The sequence below is a fragment of the Gadus morhua genome, chromosome 16 (genome assembly GCF_902167405.1).
Source record: "Gadus morhua chromosome 16, gadMor3.0, whole genome shotgun sequence".
NCBI lineage: Eukaryota > Metazoa > Chordata > Actinopteri > Gadiformes > Gadidae > Gadus > Gadus morhua.
In genome coordinates this window covers 8,380,440-8,400,640 of record NC_044063.1, presented here as the reverse complement: position 1 = coordinate 8,400,640, position 20,201 = coordinate 8,380,440, and the positions used below count along the sequence as shown (strand labels likewise).

Sequence of the window (20,201 nt, the reverse complement as noted above, 5' to 3'; positions counted from 1 at the left end):
AGCCTGCCTAACTTCCGCAGAGTGAGTGTTTGACATTGAAGGTCTTAAAATGACCTATCAGTGTACGTGTGTTTGATTGGACAGCAGACTTTCAGCAATTGATAGACAATTGCTCTATCCACATACTGTACCCCTGAAATCTTCAATAAGGAAGTTAAACCAGCAAACCATATTCCTCCAGTGTATGTAGGATGAGTAGTGGTGTAAAATAACGTGATTCTGCAGTGGGAGCATTATTTAATAGAGGCGTTTGGTCTACAGATCAAATACGCTTGTGACGTAAGGTAGCCTTTTCTGATCGGGTAGCATGATTAGATAGATTCTGCTATCGAGTCACACTACGGGAGCATAATCTGACAAAGGAGCAGAAATTGGCAGAACACCGGCTTTGGCATAGGCTACTGCATGGTTATGAAGGCCTTGTGGTTTGGTCTTAGTGAAGCAGCCTAGCCTTGGAGTTGGAGAAGTTGGAGTGATTGTTTACGTGCGTGCGAGAGAGAGAGAGAGCGCACCTGCCGGGGTGATGTTTGGTTTGTTTTGTTAAAGGTCCCATGGCATGAAAATCTCAATTGATGAGGTTTTCTAACATAAATATGAGTTCCCCTAGCCTGCCTATGGTCCCTCAGTGGCTAAAACTTGCGTTCAGTGTAAAACGAGCACTAGGTGTTCTGCCCGCCTTTGAAAAAACAGAGGCTCAAGCGCGCTGATTTGGAATGTGGTCCCATATGTCGTCATAAAGGATCTAAGCTCCTCCCCTTTCTCACCTTGGGCCTTGCCCACCCAGAGAATTTGGCCCGCCAATGAGACACGACCGTGCAAGCGCCACATGTGTGTGTGTGATTTGTGTTTGCTGTTGGTGTTATGGCGCATTACACGTCGATTCTTTGACGTCTCTTGTATTTCCACAACAAGACTGTAGTGGGGGTTATCTGAGCCATGGTTGAAAAGGAATTGGGGGGAAAGGAACTTTGGCTTTGACTCCCTGAAGTAGGCTACATGAACTGCGACATACCGCCGCCGCAAAGCACCACCGCCCGGCAGCGGGCAGCCGGCCGCGGGTAGCGCGCGGTTCAGTCGACTTCAGATTGATGTGGAAATGGAAGAATCAGAGACGGAGGCGCACACAGCTTTTGGCCGTGATAATATGTATTATTTGATATAGATATCTATGTATTATATGATATTATTTAGACATAGAGCTCCAGGACTGTAACGCAAGGGTTGTACACTTCCTTGTTATTTGGATAACCGTTCTACTTTTGGTGTTATGGCGCATAAGACTTCGGACTCTTGTCTCTGGTATTTCCACAACGAGACTCGTAGTGGGGGTTATCTCAGCCAAGGTTGAGAATGAATTGGGGGAAAGGAACTTTGGCTTTGACTCCCTGAAGTACATGAACTGCGACATGGAGGAGAAAGGGATTGTTGGCCGCGAATGTCTTCCGCTTTAGCCCCGCTTCCTGCTGCCGAGGGAACACCGCCTCGGCGCTGCAGGAGGCGGTGGTGCCTTGGCAGCGAGGCTCCGGCGGGAGACAACCGCGGTCAACAATCCCTTTCTCCTCCATGTTGTGGTTCAGAACCAGAGACGTCGGAGAACCCGACGCGATCGTTTGAGATTCATAATATCGTCTGAAGACTCACACAGCTTTTGGCCGTGATAATATATATTATATGATATAGATATCTATGTAGGCTATATGATATTATTTAGGTATAGAGCTCCAGGACTCCCGTATGCCCTAGAATAGTTACAGAACACGGCTAAAGGCTGTGTGCGCCTCGCCATTGCGATACATCCACTGTAAACAGAGCGAATGGTACCGTGGCTGCAAGCTGCTCAGGGCCACACCCCCACCCTCCTCCTTGACCCGCCTTGCTCTTCCTCATTTGCATTAAAGCTACAGACACCAAAACTGCACATTTGGGGAAAGCTCAATGTGCGACTGGCTCATAGTGGCTGTAATTCTGCACCATGGCTGAATTTCGGGAACGTCTTCAGATACTGTACCGGCCTACTAATATCTATGTTAAAGCATCCATAAAGAACCATGCCATGGGACCTTTAAATGTTGTCAGTATCCACCGTGGTTGGACGAATGTGTTTTGTGTATGTGTTCAATGATGTGTCTGATCTATTTGCTGTAGATGGATGGTTAAATAATGTCACACGATCGGTCATACTGCAGGCTTTCATTTGCAAGTGCACTGATTGCGTGCCAGTCTCCGATAGTACCTGGCATTTATTCAGTTGTTGAAGTGCGCCATATTGGTGCCAATTATTGTTATGTTTGCATTGTAATGCACAACCTTGCCTCCCCTTGTTACAAAACAACGTGCATCCAAACAACTTTTAAAAAGTTGTTAAAGTGTTGCTTTACGGATAGGCTACTACAGCACATCGGATTATCAAAAAAATGTGTGTGCGTGTGTGTGTTGTCATGTAGGCTATAGACTGATTGCTTGCATCCATGAAATATTGAATTGTTATAGGCCTACATATTGAGGAAATTTAGAGGGATAGGACCCCCCCAAATATTGACGGGTATTTTTCACACTGCGAGAGACTGTAAGTAAACCATCCGATCAGGCCGTTTCTCAATTCGCGTACTTTTCTGTCATGGTCTGTCTGCCACGCCTCCTTCACTACTCTATTATTTCACCCTCGCAGTTGGGCTGCATCAGGTGATTAGTGGAGGCTATAAGTTAGCTGAACATTGTTCACCTGTTGCCAGATTGTCTTCGCTGTTTGGTTCATGCAAGTCTCTCCAGCAATTCGCCTGTCTCCTGTTCCCGTTTTCCCGATCCTGCCTGTCCCCGACTACGTTCCCCGCCTCGTCCCTCTGGATCCTCGTTCGCCTGTCTTCTGTCCCGGTCTCCCGATCCTGCCTGTCCCCGACTACGTTCCCGCCTCGTCCCTCTGGATCCTCGTTCGCCTGTCTCCGGTCCCGGTTTCCCGATCCTGCCTGTCCCCGACTATGTTCCCCGCCTCGTCCCTGTTGTTTTGGTTGACACGGATCCCCCCCTAACCACTGGTCAATCCTTCTCCACATTTGCTACCATCACCTCCTCTGATCTTTCCTCCATAGTCACAACCATGAAATCAACAACCTGCAACCTGGACCCGCTCCCCACCACACTTCTAAAGGCCTGTCTCCCCACTCTCTCCACCCTCATCACTAACACTGTAAACTCCTCTCTATCCTCCGGCCATGTCCCCTCCTCCCTAAAGCTTGCATCAGTCACCCCCGTACTAAAGAAACCCGGCCTGGATCCGGATTCCCCTAACAACTACCGCCCCATCTACAATCTACCTTTTCTGTCTAAAATCCTGGAACGTGTTGTTGTCAAACAACTCATCACCTACCTTGACACCAACGACCTCTTTGAACTCTTCCAATCCGGTTTCCGCTCCAAACACAGTACAGAAACTGCCCTCCTCAAAGTGACCAATGACCTTCTGCTATCCTCTGACACTGGCTCCCTAAATATCCTCATCCTCCTTGACCTCAGGGCTGCCTTTGACAGGATCAATCACTCCATTCTCCTCTCCCGTCTCCAATCCACCCTTGGCATCACTGGCACCGCCCTCTCCTGGCTTGGATCCTATCTCTCCGACAGACATCAATTCATCGCCATCAACAACTGTCAATCAGCCACTACTCCTCTCATAAACGGTGTCCCCCAGGGTTCTGTGCTTGGTCCACTCCTCTTCATTCTGTACATGCTTCCTCTTGGTCAGATCCTCCGTCACCATGGACTCCGGTTCCATTGTTACGCCGATGACACACAGCTTTACCTCCCCTCCAAAACCATCAGTCCTTCCACCCTCTCAACCCTCTCCAATTGTTTGACTGACATCAAGACCTGGATGCAAAACAGCTTTTTCAAACTCAACTCCAACAAATCCGAAATCCTCATCATTGGTCCTCACACCCTCACTCACTCCACTCTGAACTTCACCCTTAACATTGACGGCTCCACCATCACCCCCTCCACCAAAATCCGTAACCTTGGAGTTATCCTGGACCCCACTCTCTCCTTCCTCCCCCATGTTAACCATATTACCAAAACTGCCTTTTTCCACCTCCGAAACATCCCCCGCCTCCGCCCCAACCTGTCAACTACCGCTGCTGCGACACTCATCCACGCTTTCATTTCATCCAGGCTTGACTACTGCAATGGTCTTCTCTACGGCACCACCAACAAAGTCCTCAAAAAACGTCAATATGTCCAGACCTCAGCTGCACGCCTCCTCACTGGTATCCGCTCCAGAGAACACATCACACCTGTCCTCCGTGAACTCCATTGGCTTCCAATTAAATACCGAATCAACTTCAAAATCGAACTCATCACCTACAAGGCCCTCAACAGCCTAGCCCCCCCCTACCTTGCCGACCTCCTCCATCACCACGCCCCCTCCCGATTCCTCAGGTCCATCTCTGCCAACCTGCTACAAGTTCCAAGGACTGAGCGACAGACTTGGGGGGATCGGGCCTTCTCAGTTGCTGCCCCCACCCTTTGGAATTCACTCCCCTCCCACATCAAAGTCTCTCCAACCCTCTCTTCTTTCAAATCTGCACTCAAAACATACCTTTTTACACTAGCCTTCCCCACCTAACTCCCACCTTATTCTTCTTGTTTAACCTCTGTTTTTCTTTTAGTCCTAGTCTGTCTTACATAGTTTTGATAGGGCAATATGTAAAGCGTCTTAGAGTACCATATTAAGCGCTTTATAAATTTAATTTATTATTATTATTATTATTATTCTAAAATAGGCTATGTAGGAACATTTTAAAAGTATAACAAAGATGGAGGCCTATTCAACGTATTTACATACTATTATATTAAAATGAAAGAGGGGTTTTGTTTTATATAATTTGTTTATATTGTATAACTCGCTGATGGAGGAAACCCATCGCAACTGAAATCCCGGTCGGATCCATGTGTGTGTGTATGTGTGTGCGCGTGCGTGCGTGCGTGTGTGCGCGCGCGTGTGTGATTCTATTCTCGCTCGTTCGTAATTCTTATATCGATAGCCTACTCTCCAATAATATGATAATAGGCTATATAGGAAAATTGAGAAACGGCAATCTCATACAATCTTTTTCAAGCCACTGATTGTGTAGGGTACAGCTGGCTTGCCGTGTGAATACACATAACTTTTCATTTATATTCATTCACAATATTAACATTTTAAAACTAAAGAGGCTGGTGTTTTGTTTTATATAATTTGTTTATATTGTTCAGTAGTTATATGCCTCCATGAGGCCGTAGCACAGTTAACAGATGAGCTGAGCTGGTGACGTCATCGAGTCCGCTGCTGTTCCAATTGCAGGTGCGTGCTCCCGTCCTCGGAAGTGTTTACTTGAAGTCTGGACTTGCCAAGTACGAACTTCCAAGTCCGCACTTCCAAGTCCGCGAGTCCGTAGTTCGCGTACTTGGATTTGAGAAACTTCAAAATCATAGCACACTGAAGCAATTAATCGGATCGCCGTTACAATCCTTGAATTGCACGTCAAACGACAAGTGATAAGGCTCAAATACAGGGTGACTTTCATCATTTTGGCGGACAGCGGGAAGTCTAGGTATTCTTTGAGCGTCAAACAATTATGTTATTCTGGTGGAAATTTCTTTATTCATGTAAATGAAAACACAAAATTCAGGCAGTGGAAGTTTGTAATTATAATGGAATGTAGGCCTATTGCTTTAAAATACGTATTCACGGTAGATCAGTGGTTGTCAACCATTTTTGAGCAAACGCCCCCCTGACCTTACCCTGATCCTCTGGCGCATTCATGACATGCAATTAAACTTCGAGAGAGAGAGAGAGAGAGAGAGAGAGAGAGAGAGAGAGAGAGAGAGAGAGAGAGAGAGAGAGAGAGAGAGAGAGAGAGAGAGAGAGAGAGAGAGAGAGAGAGAGAGAGAGAGAGAGAGAGAGAGAGAGAGAGAGAGAGAGAGAGAGAGAGAGAGAGAGAGAGAGAGAGAGAGAGAGAGAGAGAGAGAGAGAGAGAGAGAGAGAGAGAGAGAGAGAGAGAGAGAGAGAGAGAGAGAGAGAGAGAGAGAGAGAGAGAGAGAGAGAGAGAGAGAGAGAGAGAGAGAGAGAGAGAGAGAGAGAGAGAGAGAGAGAGAGAGAGAGAGAGAGAGAGAGAGAGAGAGAGAGAGAGAGAGAGAGAGAGAGAGAGAGAGAGAGAGAGAGAGAGAGAGAGAGAGAGAGAGAGAGAGAGAGAGAGAGAGAGAGAGAGAGAGAGAGAGAGAGAGAGAGAGAGAGAGAGAGAGAGAGAGAGAGAGAGAGAGAGAGAGAGAGAGAGAGAGAGAGAGAGAGAGAGAGAGAGAGAGAGAGAGAGAGAGAGAGAGAGAGAGAGAGAGAGAGAGAGAGAGAGAGAGAGAGAGAGAGAGAGAGAGAGAGAGAGAGAGAGAGAGAGAGAGAGAGAGAGAGAGAGAGAGAGAGAGAGAGAGAGAGAGAGAGAGAGAGAGAGAGAGAGAGAGAGAGAGAGAGAGAGAGAGAGAGAGAGAGAGAGAGAGAGAGAGAGAGAGAGAGAGGAGAGAGAGAGAGAGAGAGAGAGAGAGAGAGAGAGAGAGAGAGAGAGAGAGAGAGAGAGGAGAGAGAGAGAGAGAGAGAGAGAGAGAGAGAGAGAGAGAGAGAGAGAGAGAGAGAGAGAGAGAGAGAGAGAGAGAGAGAGAGAGAGAGAGAGAGAGAGAGAGAGAGAGAGAGAGAGACCCCGTGTCCCGCCCCGTGTCCCGGCCGCGGCACCCTGCGGCCCGGGCACTGTGACCTTGGGCACCGTGACCACTCCCGCGTCTCCTGCGACTCCCGCCATGCCCCGTGAATGAATGGATGGCCCGGGAACCACGGGCACGCGGCCCGGGCAACGTGGACTCCACGAAAACCGATTGCATGCATTTGAAATGCAACGGTCTTTTTCGTGGAGACTACGCTCAGAGCAGCTGGAACTGACAAGAGGAAGGAGGAAAACGGGCTATGAAACACTATTATTATGTATATATTTTTTGCTATCGGCCATGTTTGATTGTGTTGTGTTGATTATTGACCTGTTAACCCGCAAACTTGGGTTATGTTTATCAGCGTTACTATAGAGATCATGACGATAGCTGCTGTAACGGGAGTCCGGGCGTGTGCAGGACCGAACCGCGCTGTATTATCACTGTTCCACTGCGCATAGACAGTAAAAAGTAGCTGAGACGGTAGAAACCAATAAATTAAAATAGGCTATTTATTTCAGGCACCCTATTTTTTCACCCAAAAAAATAATAATTTAAAATCCCCCCCTAAAAATGGAATCACGTTCCCAGCGCCCCCCTAGGTTGTGCGAACTATCACTGTTCCACTGCGCATAGACAGTAAAAAGTAGCTGAGACGGTAGAAACCAATAAATTAAAATAGGCTATTTATTTCAGGTACCCTATTTTTTCACCCAAAAAAATAATAATTTAAAATCCCCCCCTAAAAATGGAATCACGTTCCCAGCGCCCCCCTAGGTACCGCCCCTTTGAGAAACCATGCTGTGTAGATCAACATTTCTCATGTTGTAGATAAACGCAATACAATAACAATTTAACAAAATAAGGGAGGTAGAGAGAGCCGAAGTTTGAAAGAAAAATACTATATTATCAGTTGCACAGAAGTAGACCTAATAACAAATCATGAGTTGGTTTGCAATATAACGTCTTTAGCCAACTGCACACAAGACACACCCTGTGTCAGTATATGGTTTGGTTCAACGCTCGTAGTTTCCTCATTCGAGGAAAACGATCCGTAGCCTATCTAACATGCATCTCTGCTCTATATTTCTTCATGTTCTGTATTTTCTTAATTATTGGTTCGTAGCCCTACAAGGTAAAACAGTAACTCATTTTCTACCATTCTACCATTTGTCTTGATGTATGTAGCCCATTGCTTTCATTGTTAAAAGTGAATGGTTTTACAATTAACGTCATCCGTTTTTACAATATCCGCTAAAAAACGTTTTTTGCATGAATCACTTTGCTATGGTATGCTCAGTTTGAAACCTTTGTATTAAACTCGTACTAAACTTTTTTTCTCTATTTGAGAAAGGATGATTTATAGCTTGCATTAGTCCTATTCAATGTGATATTGTGTTAGTAGGCCTACATCATATATCTTAACAAATAAATGCATGCACATTTTTTAATTACTTCCGGTGTAATCTTTTTTATTTTTTACAGGGTCAGAACATCATACCTCTGCAGTTTTTTTGCTCAAAGGAAAGGATTTATTCATGGAAATAAATACACAGAAACCCAACGGTCTCTTTTTATGGCGCTTTAAACCCAAAAAAATAGTAAGGCATGATTCCGATGGGCGGACCCGGTTCTTTGACAAAAGGGCAAAGTTATCCACAGAGAATTACTCATTACAAATAGAAAACCTAAGATTGAATGACAGCGGAAATTACCAAGCAGTAGATATGGGTGGTGAAGAAGAAAAAGTTATTGCTGAATACAACGTCACAGTTCAAGGTATGTTCACTGAAACAGAGTGCAGACATTTGATGCAAGCTGTTTCTTTGTAGGTATTTTAATGATATCTAAATCTCCTTGTTCCAGAGCGGGTATCACCAGTGGTCCTGAAAGGGTTGTCTGGGTCTCCCAGTCGTGAATCCTGTAATGTGACCGTGACCTGTAGCACTCTGAGCTACTCCTTAAACTCCACCTTCACGTGCACCAATCAAACCTGCTCTGGGGATGGAGGAGACACAGCAGAAGTCATGACCCCTGATGTCCTGCTGCAACTCTACCTCTCAAATGGTTTGAACGCCATCTGCAACCATAGCAACAAAGTCAGCTGGTCAAATGCCACGATGGAGATAAAACCTCTGTGTTTTGAAGATGATGGTAAGATCGGGGAAAATATTGATTGGACAAATTTAAATTCTAAATGTATTTACGTTGATCTCAGTGTATGATTGGACAAGCATGAATAGATAATAAGAATTGTAAAACACCAGTGACTTTATTGGTTGTGTGGCATTAAAGTTACTGTAGATGAGGGGGAGAGAGAGAGAGAGAGAGAGAGAGAGAGAGAGAGAGAGAGAGAGAGAGAGAGAGAGAGAGAGAGAGAGAGATGAGAGAGAGAGATGAGAGAGAGAGAGAGAGAGAGAGAGAGAGAGAGAGAGAGAGAGATGAGAGAGAGAGAGGAGAGAGAGGAGAGAGAGAGAGAGAGAGAGAGAGAGAGAGAGAGAGAGAGAGAGAGAGAGAGAGAGAGAGAGAGAGAGAGAGAGAGAGAGAGAGAGATAAGCAAAATAACCAAAACACGTCCCCTCCCTCTCTGCTCCCTCCTCAAGAAGTCCACAAATTGAGTGCCACATATGTGTTGTGAAATCAAAATACTCTTCGGGAAAGACGTGGGCGCCGTCAACCCAAAACATCACTCACTAATAGCTGACGGATGGCTATGCCATTTTTAACCAACTACACAAAAACAATAGCCTACAGCACCTCTAATATATGCCTCTTTCTTTTTCATTTTAAAGCTTTTCTTGGCACCCAAGATAGACAACCTACATTCAGAATTGTAGTGGGAGTAGAAACTGTGCAGTTTGATGAAACACAACTGTAGTATTGTTACATCTTCTGTTTTGTTTTTTGACAGTAATTCCTCACATTGACCACCACCAAAGAAAAAAAATAATAATCATTTCTAGCTGTCTGGTGTGCTTCATCATTCTGGGTTGCATTCTGGTTGCTCTTTACAAACGGAGGAAAAATAGTAAGTTACACTTTTGTCACCAGTTTGCATTGAATACAATTTCACATATAAATCATTTTGGAACCTTTTTTTCACATGACCACCATGAAGATAAACGGAATATCAATTCTCGTGGTAGCGATGACCGGGTAAGCTGCTTTCCTACACGTCATACTTAAATGTTCTATTTGATCATTAAAACCAAATGTGACAAACGTTTGTAAGACAACCATACATATATAACATGTTGATAAAATGGGAATTGGTACTTCTTGTTTATAAGATAATTGAACAATGCAACAAACTTATATATTAAATGTTCCTTCCAGAGTCCAAACGGTGACCAGTCTCCCACCGTCTACAGTATGTTAGGACCCTCTTCTATCCCTTTAGAACCCATTCCCCCTCAAACAGCCGCTCCCGAAGGTATTTATGCCCAGGTTGACAAGCACGGACGTGCTTAGAAGGCTGCTGGTTCAATCCCTGGCTACTAGGCTCGTTCCGACTAATGTAGATGTATCTGGGGAATACCTTCCAGGCGTTTCTTTCTATCGATGGAAAATTTTCTTAAATATGAGCCAAACAACTTTTAACCCAAGTGGTTATTTTTTTGATACTTTGTTACCGTTTTGGGAACTGAACAACGTCGTTCACCTTAGAAAAGCGAAGTAAGACGAAGTGAGGGCCACATGTAGCCTATGGAGTCGGGCCCTCGCAGCGTCGTCGGAGCAGAAACCTGATCCCTCCACGACGGGAGAAAGTAGGTCAAACACTGAATAGTAATTTTACCGTTTTAAACGACGTTTGTATTTGTTTAGCCTATGGTTTTGTATTAATTATATTGGTTGTTTTGTGACCAAGTAGGCCTAATATATTGAATTACGATGTTTGGGTCAAGGCTAAATGCTCGCCAGGTTTCTCCGCCCCCGACACACCAATGATTTCACACCATTGACGTGAAGTGGATCATTTTTTTGGATCCTTTCCATGGCGAAAGTCTTTAGCACCTGTAACTGCAGATTTTGTAAGCGTAGCCTACACTAAAGTCACAAATGTGTAACAGTAAATTTGGAGTCCTGAATATTTATTTTGCATGTACTTTTGTGACAATAATACCTTCATATATTTTTGACCTTAATTTAATTCTATATGTGACAGGGCTAGCTTTGTGTCACTTTGCTGCACTTGTGGTAGCTTAACTTAACATGCTGTTGGCGTAGTTCCTAAAATGTCCTGCAGAGGGCAGTGATGCGGCTCTTTATGTTACAAAGCGGGAAACATCCGAATAAGAGTACAGGATTGCATGATGGGAAACAACAAAGATAAAACTATAATTATATTGCTAATAGTCTTTAAATTGTGTCTTTGGGATATGGATATCCGAAAGCTGATTGCAGTTTGATAGCCAAGCCGTTGTTCTTGTTTTGTGGTCAAAAAAATGTTAATACCATCATATAGACTGTTATGTGGGAGAATGAGTACAGCACGAGAGCCGTGTACAACTCATACTTACCTGGCAGGGGAGACACCATGATCAAGAAGGTGGTTCACCCAGGGCGAGGCTCAGCCATTGCACTTCGGCTGTGCTGACCCGTGCGAATTCCTCAAATGTGGGAATCTCGACTGCATAATTTGTGGTAGTGGGGGACTGCGTTCGCGCTCTCCCCTGATAATATTGTGGAAAATAAATACTTTGGTGATTATGTAATATATCCCTTTAAGTTCTCTCTGTAGCGGACTCGTGTTTGGTTTACTAAAGGCATAATGGTATTTTCACATAAATCGGCCATAACTCAACCATTGTTAACATAATCTGAACCAAAAAAATAGAATAATTTTGGGCAGTAGTATGTGGTATTTTGACGAAATTGTGGATAATTTAGGATTACGGTTTGCTAAATTTCCCAAACTTTCAAGGTACAGCAAAATCGATCCCGACGGACCGTATTGGTGGCGAATACAACTGTGCATTATATTACAAGTTTAAACTATATCATTTTATTTCTAGTAATTTGTGATAGAAGTGTTTTGGATATTGTTCGGCTCTGAATTTGGGGTTAGATCTGAATTACGGGCGCTTCAACTTCTTCTTCGGCTTCTTGTTAGGAGCGGGACCTATTGTTTGCGTGGTGGACCGGGGATTTTTTTTTAACATTGTTGTGCGAGTGACTGCTAAACATTCAGTGACGTTAATGTCACCTGTGTTGTTTCCCTTTTCCCTCGAAACTGAATTTCACCAAAATAATGGCGAATTCCGCTGCATTCCGCTGCATATTGTAAATGTGACGTCTGATGTGCCTTGTCCCTGTTGCATGTTATATGTGCTGAAGAACAGGAACCTGCTGGAAATCAGTTATTTTACAAAGACAGGCCCGTTTTAAATTGTAACTTTGTTACTTGTAATACTTTCCTGCTTAATAAAATAATTAAAAAAAAATTAAAAAAAAAATTATCAGTTGATTCCGTTTTTATTGTCCAATTCCGTGATTCCGTCCGCGTTTTCTTTAACGCGGATTTCATAGGGGCCTACATCTGGGGTTAGAGGCAGATGCCCGGCAGGGAGGAGGAAGGGAAAAGGATAAAGGTGAACACGCATATCAACTAAATGAGGGGACAGAGACGGGGAGTGGCAGGGAGGGGCGTGAGGACTGGGAAGAGGTTTCATCAGCTAACAGTGGGGGAGGGAGCCCCGGCCTGTTGGTCTCTGTGGGGCAGCGAGGGGGATTTAATCCATGAAGTTTGGGTCAGCGAAAGGGATCCAGCAGGGAGGGGGAAAACGGCCTGAGGCAGGCTAAACCATTTAACTCTAAATAATACAATCCTCAACCGGAACACTGATGGACTTGTGTGTATGTTTGGTACCCATTAAGCCCATGCCAGACTTTTGACATGTTTTTACAATTGATACATTAAAAAAAAACTTAGAAATGTATTGACACTTCAAATTAGTTAAGAATTAGATTTTAACAATGTTGAATGTTATTACTGAAATTGCCGTAATATATATTCTGAATGTCTGAAAGTCCGATTTGGTGTGCCTAGGAGGGACTTTTAACTGACATGTGTTTGATGAAGTTCCTCAATAGTACTACTGAGGGTTGGTATCTTCAGACTGTTATATCTGGAGACCCCAGAAGAATACAGAAATGCATGATGGGAAACAACCAAGATGCTCACTAAGTATATTCATTACATCACTAAGTTGTCTTTTAATTGTTTCTTATGGAAAGCAGACTGCTGATTGCAGTTTGATAGCCAAGCCGTTGTTCTTGTTTTGTAGTCAAAAAAATGTTAATACCATCATATAGACTGTTATGTGGGAGAATGAGTACAGCACGAGAGCCGTGTACAACTCATACTTACCTGGCAGGGGAGACACCATGATCAAGAAGGTGGTTCACCCAGGGCGAGGCTCAGCCATTGCACTTCGGCTGTGCTGACCCGTGCGAATTCCTCAAATGTGGGAATCTCGACTGCATAATTTGTGGTAGTGGGGGACTGCGTTCGCGCTCTCCCCTGATATTGTTGTGGAAAATAAAAGTTCTCTGTAGCGGATTCGTGATTGGTTTACTATAGGTATAATGGTATTTCCTAGTGCTGTCAGTTAAACGTGTTATTAACGGCGTTAACGCCAACCAATTTTAACGTCATTAATTTTTTTATCGCGCTATTAACGCAATTCTTTTATTAAAAAAAAAAAAAACTTTTTTTTTTCTTTGGCTCAAAACAAAGAAGCAGTAGCCTGACTGCTATGTTCAAGGCAGTATGTTTGTATCGTTTAATTGCACTATAGGCCTTTTTTTTGTATCGTCCTGTTTTGATCAGTATATGCCAATGTTGTTATCAATAAAAAAACATTTGCACAAGGCAAGCCGATGCACTTCTCCATGTTGATAAGAGCATTAAAATGAGAACAATTAATGGGACAAAGAAATCAAGGGATATTTAGCATAGAAAAAACATTTGTGCATTAATTAATTATTTAATTATTAATTATTACATTAATGCGATTAATTCGCGCAATTATTTTAATCGCTTGACAGCACTAGTATTTTCACATTAATCGGCCATAACTCAACCATTGTTATCATAATCTGAACCAAAAAAATAGAATAATTTTGGGCAGTAGTATGTGGTAGACGAAATTGTGGATAATTTAGGTTTGTTAAATTTCCACAACTTTCAAGATACAGCAAAATCGATCCCGACGGACCGTAAGGGCGGAGAATACAACTGTGCATTATATAACAAGTTTAAACTATATCATTTTATTTCTAGTAATTTGTGTTGAAAGACTGCTGATTGTAATATGTTCCTCAAATGGTAGCACTAGATGTAGACTCTTATGCAGACTCTCACGCAGTCCCCCAATACCACAAATTATGCAGTTGAGATTCCCACATTTGAAGAATTCGCACGGGTCAGCGCAGCCGAAGTGCAATGGCTCAGCCTCGCCCTGGGTGAACCAATTCAATTATTTCAGTTTTTAGGCGTTTATTTAAGTCAGGCACAAAGTAACATTTTACGACATGGTTTCAAGTTCAGAACACATTCAAAGGTTAACAAGCAAATAGTTACATTTTACAGCAAGGTCAACACATTCATAGGTTAACACAAAATCCTACATAACTCAGTGTTCTCCATTTTCCAGAGTTCCTTACATACCACAATTCCATATCGTTCCTTGTCCCTCCAAACATAATCCTTTAACAAGGTTATGCTCAAATTAACTATCGATTCCGCTGAAAACAAAAGGCTTTTGTACACCATTAGGTTACGACACCTCCAAATCGACTCTTTTATGCAATTAATCAAGGCCCACCATCTTTCCCATCCCTTACAATCTCCACTCTTTATAACCCCGTACAGGGCATCTGATTCCGTGGGGACTCTAAACAGGTCACCCAGCCATTGCCCCAATAAGCGCCAAACCCTCCGAGCCACCCCACACGACCACAACAAACGCGAAACATCCTCGTCTCCACCTCACCCCACCCTGGGACATCTTGCGCTCTTAGATGACCCCCATCTCTTCAGAAATTCTCGTGTAGGGAGACACCTCTGAACTGTCTGCCAAGTGAGATCTCTATATGCATTGAACAAAAATGGCGAATTAACATTTCTCCACACCCTAAGGAAGCTGGCTTCAGCCAGCGCGCCAACAGTAACCAGTCTTGACCGTTCGGGGCTCAAACAGCTCTCTGCAAAGGCTCGGTCTACCCGACCAACATCCCGCCACTTTCCAGACTTTACAAAGGTCACCACCCTTTCATATAGCAGAGGCCTCTTCACTGCATGAGGTCTTTTTAGGCACGGTCTTAAGGCATGGCCTAAGGAAAGTGGGGACTTTCCTTAGGACTTGATGGCCTATCCAGAACATGGCGAAATTTGGTCATAGGCTCCTCTTATTTTAGTTTAGTACTGCTGCCTGCAATATGGGCGTCAGAAATAGAGCTTTCATTTTCTTTGCTAGATTAGGGACATTTTTGCCCCCTTTCTGTAATGGCCTACACCAAGCAAGTTAAGTGGGCGCCAGTTCTTAATGTCTTATTTTTCTCATTTTTTGTAAAGCAAGGAGATGATACCTGTTCTTAAGGATAATGGTAGGTTATTACTATGCAAACTTTCATTAAACATCTTTAAAAGTGGGTCTTTTAATTAGGGCCCGACCGATATTGATTTGAGTGCCGATGCCGATGCCGATTATTTTCAGAGAAAAATTACGATTACGATTTAATCGGCCGATTAAAAACAAAACAAAAAAAAGCATATAAAACATCATTTTTGATACCTTAAATATACTTTAAACACTTTTGACGATTATGTGAATTGAAAGCAGAACCTTTGAGTGTTTTAGAATACATTTACAGTCAAAAATTAGTGTAATGTAAAATGTAAAATGTAAAAACAGGCACAACATGCTCAAACAACGCGTCTTGTGTACATTGGTGAGGTGAGCGCGCAGCTGCCTGAGCGAGCGTGCTTTCATGTTGTACGGTAAAATTCAATCTCCTCTTATTTACTCCAGCTAAAGTTGTTAATTAGCAAGGCGAGTAGGAGCGCACTCTGCAGGATACTAAGCGCAATAACATTTCTAAAAAAAAGAAAGAATAAAAATCAGGTTGTAATCGGGGTCTTTTTGGCAGATGTGGATTATTTTCAAAAAGGCTATAATCGGCCGATTAAATCGGCAGGCCGATGAATCGGTTGGGCCCTACTTTTAATACATCCCCAAAGGTAATATACAATTATTTGGGTAACCCATCAGCTCCTGGGGGCTTATAATCTTGCATGCTCTGTATGGCTTTGGTCAATTCATTTACATTTAAGTCACTTTCGAGTTCAGAGGCAATACCGACGTTTGGCTTAAGAATCTCAATAGGTTTTCCAAGGCGGTTATCAGTCACCTCTTCTTTATACAATTCAGTATAAAATGTATGTATTAAATCAAGGATGTCTTTAGTTTCTGTTTGTTCTTTTCCATCCTCATTCGGAATGGATAACATAGTATTCCTGTGCCTGGCTAATTTCCTAAAGAAGTATCTTGAACATTTTTTGTTATTTTCTATGTGTTTAGTCCTGCTACGCATAAGAAGGCCTTTTGAATCCTCAGCAGTAACAGCTATCATCTCCTTCTTTAGCCTCAAAATCTCTACTGACACATAAAACCCTGAATGGGCCATCATAAATAAACGCTGTGACTTTGCCCGTTGTTCTTTGTATTTGAAACGCTTTTTCATTGCAATTCTTTTCCCTTCTTTAGTGAAAAAGTTTTTGGTCCGACTTTTTAAGTCTTCCCACTGACTGACTGACTGGAATAAAAACTGTAGTGATATTCATCTTTTTAACTTGTCCTTTAGTCTTTCTACTAATTTTTGATCTTTGAGTAATTTCCAGTGATTTTGGCTTGTATGAGCAGGGTGTCCGCGCGGTAGTAAAACGCAATTTGACTTGGTAGTAGGGATGGGCACGAGTAGTAAATTCCGAACTCGAGTGATCGAAGGAATTCCTCGAGGATCTATCGAGTACTCGTTTAATCAAATCTATTTTTAGAATGCAACGCATCTGCAGCAGGAATAGGCCTGATGTATTACAGCTGCATCTTGCGGCGGTGAAAATAGCCGACACTTGGTTGCTGCGGGTCTGCTTTCCCGAACTCACCGTTGTGTTTCAGGAGCATATGTTGCCGCATAGTACTTGTATTACTCTGGTAGCTCGATTTCGCTTGGCATATTAAACATTTCACCTTATGATCTCCTATTTCTTTAAAGTATTTAAATTCTTCGCTGCGCTTTGCTTTAACCGCCATCTCTTAACTTTGCACACGGCACGGAACGCGCCACACAGAAATTTGATACATTTCATTTGCTTTGTGCCCACGGCTTGCGTTAGTGGCGCCGCACAGAAAATGTATACATTTGCTTCAGAAAACTTTGTTTGTGTGTGTATGTGCAAACTCGAGTTTGCCTGTCCACCAACCGAGTTCATTTGTACCGAGGAGTACTCGAGTAATCGATTCCTCACGCCCATCCCTACTTGGTAGTACATTTTTCACCACCACCTCAATATATAATGAGTTTCCATTTTTTTGTTTATATGTTTTAACTTAATTTAGCCTAAAAAATAGAGTATACGGTGCTAACAGGACCTGAACTGAGTAGCCGTTAAGAGTTGGCGTCGCTGGTTGCTATAGTGACGCCGGTGTTACACCGAATTCTGCGACCCACCGAAAAGTGTGACCCCAGGGGGCGCTGTTGCATATTTTCTGCAATATGCACGAGTTTGAGGCGTAGACAGGCATGACAAAAACATACATAAAACGTAAGATCTCCCCCCAACCAATTACTTTTTTATTAAAGGTGCTTAATAATACAGTTGATTTGATTTGATTAGCATTTCACAGACCCATACAATGGATAGGGCGTTTAGTAGGGTCCTTCACCGTTGCTTTTTTTACCAATAAAAAGCTACAGTCATGGTTAAATTCTGCTGATTTACCTTTCAGCATTTCCTATTATAGGCTACTGTGTAAAGTGATGTTTAGAATTAATGTTAGCATCAAGAAAAGAAAGACCCACCGGAGATCTTATGTTTTATTTATGTTTTTGTTATAATGCACACGTGCATATTGCAGAAAATGTGCAACAGCGCCCCCTGGGGCCACACTTTTCGGTGGGTCACAGAATTCGGTGTTACACCAGCAACATTTTCCGCCTTTTCCCCTCAGAGTTCTATACGGCTGTGTTTCTAGCTCTATGAGAGAATGGGTAAAGTTTCGCAAACATGGGTTGACAACCCGACATTTAAAGACTGGCTGAAAACTGTGATGGGAAATGGCCGAGAAGCTTTTTGCTCGTTGTGCAAAAAAACGATCAATGTGACATGGAACGGCATTAAAGCGATTAAATCACACAACGCTTCGAGCATTCACCAGCAGCGGCTTCGTGCGAAGGGGGAGCAGCTCTCTATTAGAGGTCTGCGCGAGACACAATATTCACTCCCGCTCCCGCCTTGTACAGTGCCGCTCCCACTCGCTCCTGCAAAGAGCTGTAATATTTAGTCCTGCTCCCGCCCGCATCTATGATATTATATCCCGCTCCCGCCCGCAAGGATGGATGTTTACTTTCTGTCTCAGGAAAGGCCTGTCCATTGGCTTGGAAAAAAACGAGCGTGCACATAATTCATTAGGCTACCAGTATTGGTAACATATTTATTGGTAAGCCTGCATGTTTTCAACCATGCAAAACATTAAATAGGCCTCAGTAAATGAAACACGAAACAGTCACATATTTAAAAAAATAAAAACTAAATGAAAAATGAAATGTAAAAGAATCAGCTGCTGCTTCGACCATGAAGGAAAAGTTGTTGGAAAAGTAGTTTTTGCTTATTGATGAGGGCCTCATGATAATTTGTATATTTTACTTTACCCTCATATTTGATTTGCGGGAGTGCAGTGTATCATCCCGCACCCGCAAATGCACCTCTATCATCCTGCCCGCACCCGCAATGAGCTTTAATTTTTTGTCCGGCGCTGCACACTTCACTCCCGCGTCCCGCGGGAGTGAAGACCTCTACTCTCTATGTTGTTGTTTTGCGGTGCTAGCAGCAGCAGCACTAGGGCTACAGGGATCGCGGCAGTGTCACATTTATACCTTATAGTAAGTAGTAAGTGGTGCTTTGCATACCCCCCGCCCCGCTGCTTGATGTCGTGTTGGTAGTAAAAAAATATTGTGGGGGTAGTAAAAGGTAGTAAATTCATCTCTATGATTCCTGCATATACCCTGATGAGCCTTGACATGGCACGTTATTGTACAGTCAATTTTTGAATGGTCGCTGAAAAATACTGGGGTAACAGCAGCATCAGAAACTAAAATGTTCTTTGTCGTCAACAGAAAATCAATACGTGAACAAATGGTACCATTTGACCATGTATAGCCTGGTGTGTTAGGGTTCTTATTGCGCAAGGTATCATTAAGTTCAAAATCGTTGATGAGGTTATTCAACATTTCTGAACTTGAGTCCAGCCTGACCGTAGCAACGGTCATTCTGTCCTTTTTGTCCATGAGACAATTGAAGTCCCCGCCCAGGATCACATCGCTTCCACACACAAGAAGTGGCTGTAATTTCTTTAAGAACCTCTAGGCGTTCATTTAGATCAGGTCAGAACCTCTAGGCGTTCATTTAGATTACCCATACCAAGTCTGTAGTCGAGCGGTGTATGGGACACAGTGAATTGCGGACAGAACACGCAGTCTAGCTAAGCCGGCCATGGCTTCATCAACTGCTCCGGCAGTTGCCATGGCCTTGCAACAGAATCGGAATGGAATGCAGTGAAATTCCACCTCCTAGAAGATCTCGAAATGGACCGGCTTCAGTTCAGTAGACAAATTCTCCTGAAAGACCTTCAGTTTTCCACCAACGAACTGGATTACATCTTTGCCTTCCCGGGCAAGAAGGTATATTAAGTTGTGTTTACAACAGTACCAAACTTTGACCTTTGTATGCAAAGATTTGAGGAGAAGAAGAGATCAGCACCGAGCTTCAAGAAGATCACAATGATACCACTGGCAGAAAGAGATGTGAAGACAGTCAACGTGATGATCCTTTCTGAAAAAGTTAGAAATCAAGACGTGTGGACCTGGTTATCGAGGTTTTGCGATGTCACCAATGGAAGGTAGGTTACAGACATCGATGGAGTGAAAACAGGAACCAGACGCTTCCAGGTGCGTTTACGACTGCTGAGGGACCCAACACATCCCTAACACAGCTGGGAGCCTTCCGTAGCTCTGCGTTCTACCCTGGCCAGCCCAAGCAGTGCAGGAGGTGTAGAAGCCTGAACCATCTTGCAGCCTCCTGTAAAAGCAACAACTGCAAAAGGTGCAAAGGATCAGACCACAACACAGACCAGTGCACAACCCCACTAGAATGCAGCCTGTGTTCTTGAACCAGCCATAGATTCTGGGACTGTCCCAAA

The 20,201-nt window shown here is 43.4% G+C and overlaps 1 long non-coding RNA gene, 2 other non-coding genes and 1 pseudogene across 3 annotated transcripts; 3 read left to right on the top strand and 1 right to left on the bottom strand.

The window, feature by feature from the left end:
• Window positions 1–7,710: 7,710 nt before the first annotated feature.
• LOC115561399 (uncharacterized) lies at window positions 7,711–11,397 on the top strand. Its single transcript, XR_003979913.1, has 6 exons — window positions 7,711–7,855; window positions 8,206–8,499; window positions 8,587–8,874; window positions 9,632–9,748; window positions 9,839–9,876; window positions 10,057–11,397. It is a non-coding gene; the product is annotated as an uncharacterized LOC115561399 (long non-coding RNA).
• LOC115528989 (U1 spliceosomal RNA) lies at window positions 11,233–11,396 on the top strand. The gene has a single exon (XR_003973419.1). It is a non-coding gene; the product is annotated as a U1 spliceosomal RNA (small nuclear RNA).
• A 1,685-nt stretch (window positions 11,398–13,082) lies between the features above and the next one.
• LOC115528988 (U1 spliceosomal RNA) lies at window positions 13,083–13,246 on the top strand. Its single transcript, XR_003973418.1, has one exon. It is a non-coding gene; the product is annotated as a U1 spliceosomal RNA (small nuclear RNA).
• Window positions 13,247–14,073: 827 nt separating this feature from the next.
• Window positions 14,074–14,205, bottom strand: LOC115528998 (uncharacterized; annotated as a pseudogene).
• Between the last annotated feature and the right edge of the window lie 5,996 nt (window positions 14,206–20,201).